The sequence below is a fragment of the Coptis chinensis genome, chromosome 5 (assembly GCF_015680905.1).
Source record: "Coptis chinensis isolate HL-2020 chromosome 5, ASM1568090v1, whole genome shotgun sequence".
Classification (NCBI taxonomy): Eukaryota; Viridiplantae; Streptophyta; class Magnoliopsida; order Ranunculales; family Ranunculaceae; genus Coptis; species Coptis chinensis.
The window spans coordinates 71,151,873-71,161,611 of record NC_141460.1 but is presented as its reverse complement, the minus strand read 5'-3'; positions in this window follow the sequence as shown (position 1 = coordinate 71,161,611).

Below are 9,739 nucleotides of genomic sequence, written 5' to 3'. Positions count from 1 at the left end.
TCGATTTGGCGTTCCCAAAGCTATAATTAGTGATGGGGGAAAACATTTCTATAATAAAATTTTTGAATCATTAGTAAAGAAATATGGAGTTACTCACAAAGTGGCAACTCCGTATCATCCTCAGACCAGTGGCCAAGTAGAAGTCTCTAATAGAGATTAAATCAATTTTAGAAAAGACAGTTAATCCATCTAGAAAAGGCGGTCTCTTCGATTATCGATGCCTTGTGGGCATATAGAGCGACTTTTAAGACACCTATAGGCATGTCCCCTTACCGCCTCGTTTTTGGTAAACCTTGTCATCTTCCAGTTGAACTCGAGCATCGTGCTCTATGGGCTATCAAAAGCCTAAATTATAATACCGATGCGGCAGGCGAGAAGCGAAAATTGCAGTTAAATGAGCTTGAAGAGATTCGGAGTGATGCCTATGATCTCTCGAAATCCTATAAAGCCAACATGAAAAGAGTGCATGATAAGCACATATTAAGAAAAGAATTCAAAATTGGTCAAAAAGTTTTGTTGTACAACTCGAGATTACACATTTTTCCAGGAAAACTAAAAACTCGATGGTCTGGTCCTTTCACTGTCTCTGCTGTCAAACCTTATGGGGCTATCTCTTTGAAAAATGAAAACGATGACAGGGAATTTCAAGTAAATGGCCAACGCCTTAAACATTATCATGAGTTGCGTTCTCCAGATGTCGAAAAGACTCTTCTCAAAGATCCAGTCTATAAAGACTAAAGATTCATTTGGTGTATTTTTTTTCCGTGTTTAAAACAAGGAAAGTACACCATTAGGGTAGCCGGGCCCTCTTCTATTTTCTTCTCTAAAAAAGCTCCTAGAGTGTGTGGTTGCAAAGCGCCCGGAACCTTAGTCCACAAAAACTCTATTTCAGGCCCGAGTATAAATGTCTTACGTTCATCGAGCAAAGCGTGCCTTACGGTAAACAATGGGTACCAAAATTTCCCGGCCTTCCTTCTCTTCCCTTTTCTATTCTCTTCCTCGCGAACTCCAGCTCATCATTTGGTGTAAATCTCACCCATCTCGAATAGGTAATGGTTAGCGATACTTTTTGCTTTCAGCGGCGTCGCGAAGGATGGGGTGGTGTATGAATTGTCAAACACCTTTACGTCCAGTCTTGATTTACTATCCGATATGAGCGGTATAAGGTATATTATTATGCGACACCAGCTCGGCCAAGATAAACTTCGTCGTCGTCCGTTACTCCCACGGGTGGGATTAAATCTTGAGGATCGGCGTTAAAAGACTCACATTAGTCTTGAGGATCGGCGTTAAAAGACTCACATTAAAAGAGGATCGGCGTTAAAAGACTCCACATGTATATACTTGTATTTTATTTTCACCCTTGCATTGTGCACAAAGAGAGTCGTGATGAACAACACGGATAGTCCCACGTTAAGCGCGGGCAATGGATTTCACCGAGCCAACCCGAATAGTTTTCTATTTGATGGCCGTTCGGGCGGTTTGAAAAACTATACCATATGTACTAAGGGTAATATTATTATTAGACCATTGCACATTGGTCGGGGATGGTACCGATCACGAACCCTAGGCCCCCAAAACATAAAGGTTAAGCCCGCGGTCTAGGCTGGATTAGGTTAAGCCCCAGCCGACATGGCGGTTGCCGATTTTTTATTGTAATGATTTTCTTCTTGTAGTCGGTGTTGTTGTCACGTTCTTTTGTATAATGACACATACATCTTCCCTTGTACATTGCCCGCGTTCATCTCCACTTGTACATTTGTATATAAAAAAAAAAAAATAAAAAAATAAAAAAATAAAAAATTAAAAAAAAATAAAAAAATAAAAAAAAAAAAAAAAAAAAAAAAAAAAAAAAGGTTGAAGGTGCCTTCTTCATATTCCGATGGATGGCATTTTTAATGCCGATCATTTTAGCATTCGATTAGTTTAATTTGGAATTGAAATGAATCGAAATTCGTGTTTGAAATTTTTGGACATAAAAGCGAAATTTCGAATTCATTTGGGCTTGGACCAAAATTAGAACCGACCCAAATCAATTAATGCGGTCACAAAACCCAAATGTTATCTCCATCGTAATTATTAAAAAAAAAAAAAAATCGGATATCCACAAGCGGTCGGATATCCAAAAGCGGTCGATTTTTTGCCTATAAATTCCGACCTCCTCATCACCCTTCACTCACCTCATTCTCTCACTATCCAAAGCTTAATCTTCACATATTATCTTTTCATTCCAAACAATGGATCCGATCGGCGATTGGAAAAGGAACAACGTGAATGAATGGTCATGTCCGCGATTATTCGTGATAACAGTATTTGTCATTATTCTACTGTCGATCATGCATAACTTCATCCGGAATATCTAGATCTATGTAACCTCCATATCTCTTTCCCTTTGTCGCTTTGTATATTACTATGGTGTGTTAAATAATTCTCAACCATTTTATGCGGGTTCACGTGCTAAATGGAGGAGCATCCTTTTAATAAATTGGGTATATTAGTTGTATTTTTACCTTATCATAAACATAAAATAGTTATCAAAACCATAACAAATAAGAAAAATCAATAACGCAATAAAATAAATCAAACTCAACTTATTGTTTTCAGAGAAGATTGCGCACGCTACACGGTACGCCTAACACTTGTCACGCACGCAGCTCAATTATTCTATCTATCTTCTATTATTGAGGTATGATCATAAATTTTGAAATTACGTGAAGGTCTAACTGCCACCTGTGAAAAACTTCCTCCGAATTCTCTATCATTTTAAGACCTCATTAATTGTTTTGGACACGACATGAAAAAGACATACTATGGATACCCATAGCTGCTTGTACATAATTAGGGATACCAACATCACATGTTTCACTTGTAAGTTGAGATCTAGATGCACTTGACATCCTGATTAAGTACGGATCCTATATTTGCTATAAATCTCTTCATTTCAGCCATTCTCATTACCACAGGTTTCTACACTATCCTTCCATCAATTATCCTTCCAAATGGATCAACCAAGAAAGATAGTACCGAGAAGAACTACTTGAAAATTTTTGATGATGGCGATTTTCTCCTTTTTATGACCACGAGAAATTATGCGTCGAGGATGGATGCCTCTTCTATATCATGCGAGCGCGCCTATTCGAGAGATTTGGTCTTGATGTTCTACCAATTTAAGCGGACCTGAAAATGGAAAATTCTGTTTCCATGCCTATGGACAACGCTTTGAATTAACTAAGGAAGTTATCTCCGACATACTTCAAATTCAATGAATGACTCGGGGTTCGATCTTTTCGAGTCCCCATTTAATTCCGTCAAAAAATTACTACGGGCCACCGTATCTCATGGCGAAGTCGGAAATAAAAATCACGTTGTTCTTCAACTCTTTTGAAACAAAATCAACGAGTTGTGCTCCACCGGTTTGGGACCGAATGTGGTGGAGTGCGTCACACCAATCTGAAGTCACCAAGCCTCAATTACACCTACTTTGGATTATCGCGAGAATCAAAGAGATGATTTTTGTATAATCCAACACCTCTGGAGCAATCACCGGAAGAACAAAAAAGGTTAGCACCTCTGCCTTTTTTAGTCACGAAAATTATGATGCGTTGGGGTTATCCGGCCGGTTTCTCGAAATACCTCTTCAAAGAGCACTTGTTACAATACTTCACAAAGGCGTGCGGTGGTTCTTGGGCCTTGGATACTACTGCCAAATGAAATGGATGGCCAAAACTCAAACTCTGCACATTTCTTTGATGAAAGTGCCATCGCGAGAACATTTTAATCCCATGGAAGGTATTCAAATTCTTCATCAAGGAATGAGGGAACTCCACGCCGCGTCGGGAAATCATCATCAAAAGTCTTATGGATTTCCAAGAGCGTCAAAGCGATGCATGATCTTTGATCAAGAGGCACTATTGGAAACTCACTCTCAGTCATTAGAAAATCACACTCTTCTAATAGAGAATCAAACTACGATCTCTGGCAACCAGGGAACCCTTCAAATCCAGCTTAGCCAACAAATTAATGAACTGAACAGTGTTGTCCACAATCTGCATTCCCATCACCATCCTTATCATCATTCTGAACCATAAAAAAAATAATAATAATAATAATGGTAAAAAAAAAAAAAAAAGGTTGCGTTCTGTTTTTACAAAACTCAACTTTCCCCAAAATAAATAAAATAAAATTATTATTATTAAGTATTTCTGTTATCTTTGTATCTTCTTTTGTAAGAAATGCCTACTAGGATTGTCATATTTCAAGTTGTGATAATAACAATTTTAACGTGTTCTTTTAAACTTGATTACGGGGAGGTTTTATCTTCTTGCATACTCATTCCTCCATCCAATCAAAATTTTCTTGGACATATTTCTTCTCATATCTTTCCCCATCACTCCACTCCATCAAACATGGCATCTTCATCGAGCGTAGCATCTTCATCAAGCGGGACACCTCGAAACTCATCCACTGAGCAATCATTTCAGGCCATGATGGATTCCAATACTTATGGACTTCATTTCCGTGATTGCATTACTAACATCGGGTGGTCTTCCCTTGTTATTAATACGACCAAACTTATTCTCCAAGTTTGGCGGCCTACTTTTATGCTAATATGGAAGATACACCAAAGCATTCAACGCTCATGGTTTTTTTTCTTAGATGGATTCACAATCAAAGTTGGTGGCACAAACCATGTCTTTTCGGAGGCAACACTTGCCCTGACTTTAGATCTTCCATATCACGAAGCCGGCAACAACATGGCCATACATTTATCACAACTCTACTCGTTCCTTTTCATGGCTGCTTTTTAAGCGCGCATCTGGTGGCGGTCTTGAAATTAAAGATGAAGGAACTAAACTTGGCGGATGGCGGACATCACCATTCCCTTAGCCCGGCATGACCATGAACATGGGAAATGCGATGTTGTTTGTCCTTCTTAACATCATGGGAGATTGGCATTTTTCTACCGAATGATCTTTGCATGTGTAGTCTTTAATCGCTTGCTTGCGAGGAGTCATACATTCTTTGATATCTTAAACTATTTATCTCCAATTTGAAACGAGCTCGTACTTTTTCGGGATTAGTATATACTTTTACATGTAATCGCTTGCGAATTATGAAGACACATTTCCCACGGTTTTCAGCTACTTTTCATGGTAGGTCAAAATAGATTCTATGTGCCCGACAAACAAGATAATTCGTTCATTAAGGTTTAGGCAATGGAAGCGTCCCGCGCGATACTTGAGACATGTTAGATTTGTTATCAAGCGATGATAAAATGATGAAACATTTGAGCGAATCACGGTGAACAAGAATGGGCCACCATTTGGGAATCGTTATCTTTTGGCGATATACTAAGGAAATGCATTTCAACGAAAAAGAGGCCGGACCTTCACCACATCCCGGATGGTAAACTTGAGTAAGGAATTGTACATATATCTAACGTATATAATTGTATATAGTGTGCTATTGTTTTTCTTTGTTTTTTTTTTTTTTTCGTATAATATATTATGTTACCACAATTTTACGTTCCGGCAATCCAAAATCTAATTTTGTTTCGGTTATCGGGTAATTCCTTTCTTTATCTATTTCTATTTGAAGACTAATCATCACTCTGTTTGGGAGTATATATATATATATATATATATATATATATATATATATATATATATATATATATATATATATATATCGTTTCTATTTTTCTTGTTAGTAAATGTAATTTTCTTATATATAAATGTATTATTTCTTTTTTCAATGATGAAAATTATCTAGAAGTCTCACATTAGCATTGAATTATGATTCGTTTTAAAGAAACTTAAGCTAATCGTCTGCATTGAATAGTTTTATATCTTTTTATGAGTATTCATGCACTGAGTATCATTGATTGTACATGACAATAAGTTTAAAACCACGGTTAGTCTACTTAAACTATCAATCTGTGAGAATCTAACCAAAAGCCTCGATATGAGTGATTTGTGAGTAATGACCACGAGAGGAGTAGTTTTCGAATAGAAAATCACGCGTCGACTTACTTGATCACCATCCAACCTAGGCGAGAATTTAGGCATTCTTTGGATCGACATAGCTATAAATTATTACCTGTTACAAATTTTACCGCTAGTCACTCCAATTTGAACCTTTCATCAAACCTTTCACTTTCACCAAAAATTCCTTACCCATATATTAACCCCAAATAAAAGAACCTACCTAAGTGATGAGTATGAAAATAGGGATGAAATGTAGAAAAATCAAAGAAGACTTGTTCCAAATAAAAGTTAGTTACCTGCTTCAAAAAAAAAAAATAAATAAATAAACGGGATCATGTTTCTTAAGCCTAAAAAAAAAAAAAATAAAAAAAAAAAATAAGGCTTAAGAGCAAGGTAGGAAAAAACTTCGGTAGGGCGGGAAAAAAAACAAGGATTTCTCAAGTGTAAATATCTTGAAGACCTTATTCTCTTATACTTATCATTTTTGATCTTCCACTTCCATTTCTTTCTACACTATCACCTAAGCCCCATAATACCTAATAAAGACCTCTAGCTCAATTAGGAGTAGGATGGTGTGATAATAAGTAGTAGATGTGATTGATCTACCTCGGCTCCTCATTTGTCATCGGTATGTGAGGAAAAGTGTGCCCACACTTGCTGCTTTGGAGTTAACAAAACCCGAGTGGGAAAATTATGAAGCGAATTTGTGTTTCTACACATACATGTGAGAACCCATTTAGGTACACTCTCCAAAGAATCCGAAAACAGCCCACAGCTTTTGCAATTCAATGTAAATTCACTGAATGCATACTCATATGTAGATGTTTTAATTATTGTATGCATATTAACTTGAGTTTCGAAAGAATTAATCCTCGTTCCCCGCTAAGGAGATGTATAGATATCTGAGATTAATTTAGGAAACAAGCTTTTGTTACTAAGTCATTGTAGTATAAATGAAGTTTGTGAGTATCTTCTCTGGAAAACTCTCACGAGGCTATAACTCGTCCACTAGGGAATTCCTAGTGGTTTAAGGCCTTGTTGCATATGGTCAATGCAACCGCACTCTGCGAAACGAGACTTAGCTTAGAATGCCGCGGTTTGGCCACTTATCTGTTTTAATGTCTCTTCTTTGCTTGAGGACAAGCAAAATGCTGTTTGGGAGTGGTGTGATAAGCACCCAAAAATGTATTATAAAAACCTGTAGAGACATAACATTTCGGTCAATTTTGTGCTTAATAATCATGAAATAATCGCATCTTCGTGTTTTTGCGGGGTTGGAGCAACTAATGTAAAAATTATGATAAAGCCGCATTTAAGCGCGGATAGGGAGTATACACATGCCTTCCGATCAAGCCCATATGAAGCCCAACAAATTCGGACTAAAGCCCAAAGACTCAAATAGTACGAGAATCCATCGAAAAACGGGATTACATGCATTTAAGCATCAAACTTCCGAAGCTCATATCTCTTGAACCCGGGACTCGAATCGCGACGAGTGAGCTGCTCCGACGATCGGTCGCGATGAACTCTACAAATAGGCGGGAAGTTGTAAAAATGCCAAAAGACCGGACTGCCACTGGACACTGTACGTGGACCCACTAAGCGGGCCCATAAGATTTGATGAGTCATCATGCAAGTCAAGACAAAGGTGCAAATAATTGGTGCAATTTTGACACCTTGCATGAAGTTAATGAGTTAGTTGGATTTAGGTGATGATTATCTAAAAAAATGAAAGGTGTCAAATGGGAGTTAGTTGTGGATAAGTGAAAAATAAATGAGAGGAGAGTGTTTCACGTGGGAGAAGAGAAAAAGGCTCTCTTATGTAAAGGGGGGCTGATTTTGGGAGTTGGAGGCTTTTACTTCTTTGACTTTTACTTTTCATTTACATCCATGTCTTTAATTTTGTTTTTTTAGTTCTTAGTTTTTAGAGAAAAGCTTGTAACTTGTTAATGGGAGAACTCTCTCTAGTTTTTAATAAACTCTTCTTCATTTAGGTAAACAGGTTGTAGTTTTCTTGTTTCATTCTCTTTCTTTTTCATTTCACATATCTTCTTGTAGTTTAATTCAATCCTAGGATCATGAGCTAAAACTCTCCCAAGGGGAGGGTTAATGATGCTCATGTGAGGATCATGCTACAAATTTAGGATTCCAAAATCACTACTTAAAAGACTTAGGTTCTATTTTTCATCCTGTCCCAAAATGACAGAGATTGACAATTATCTGATCAATTGTTGTAAAATAGAACTAGGAGTTGGAATGATATTTTAGAGATGAAATATCATTTCAATTCTACATGCTAGCATGATATGTTTAGAGATAGGTATATTATGTTAGGGATTTGAGATGGTAGTGACCTGTTTCTAAAAGACTTGTAGCTAGGCCTTGCATGAGTAGGATTAATCCTTCCCTATCTCTCTCTCTCTCTTTCATTTAACTATAAACAAACTTACAAATTTTAGATAACTTGTGTAAAAAAAAATCTATCTATAAAATCCTTCTCACTTAGTTCTCCAAAGTGTAGATTCCAGTTGTGATCATTTAAATTCTTGTCTTAGAAGTTGGAACGAAATCCCTACTCGAACTAGACTGACATTCTCAAAGAAAAAAAATAGTGAGTAAGGAATTATTGAGTTTTAGCACGTAGTAAGTCAACTTCTAAAAACACTGAAAAGTGCAAAGATCATGCATGCCAATCTATATCTAAGGTGTGCATGTATCTAGGCAAACTATACTCCTCTATTAAATCCCCCCTCCACACACTAACAAAAAAAACCCAATCTAATTCAAGCATCTTAAATCGACTAGGAAAACTTTGCGAGAACGACTCATGTAAAACTTTAAAGCCGCCATGGAGATAATGAACATCGAAAAAAGAAGCACATTTGTAAAAGCGAAAATAGTCGACGCATAAGAAGAAAAGACAATATAAGACATCGTGATTTGGAAAACTAGCAAGTCGGGTAACCTCTTTTAGTTTGTATGCAGCGTGTGAGTTGAAATTTTACAACATCTAAACTTAAAAGAATTTCTTAGGCCATAAGCTTTTATTAAGGGGTGGGACTTTTTCAAAGCCTTTAAAGCTTTGTGGAATCTTCTTGCTAGCAATTAAGGTATGTCATCAAGCATCAATAAACCAACTTTGAAAGCTGCGGGCGAAGTTCGTTATTTCTTTGAAAGCCTGCCTAATCACTTGAGATCTTTGGGGTGCCCTTAGAATAGAATTCTAAACCAGGTGGCGCTTTTGATCAATAGGAAGAGGATCACTCCGCCATGGTGAGCGTAACTCTTGGCAACTTCCATCTGCCAGTAGCAAAATGACCTTCAAGACAAGATAAGAAATAGGGTCTCGGCCAACATCGTCATTCCTCTTAATTCGAATGGGACTATACTTGGTCATTGCCGTACAAAATCGGATGGATGGAACATTTGTCTACTCCGACTCATAAGCGAAAGTGATAAATGTTAAAAGCGGAATCTTAGATTCCTAGATAACATAGGCACCAAGAAATAAAGGCGCGTTGACTCGATCTAAGAAGCATGGCGACGGTCGAAGCTCTCTCAACACGAACAACAACCTCCTCGCCGCCTTAACGAACTTCGCTTAAGATACTTCTTGAATGAGAAACCGGGGCTATTTGAATCTGAAAGCACTTTCGCGGGTTAGCTACTTGCCTCGGGTTTCACTATCGAGCTATCAAAAGAAAAAAGTAGATCATACTCTTAGACGTTCGCTCCTCCCTCTAGATAGAGGA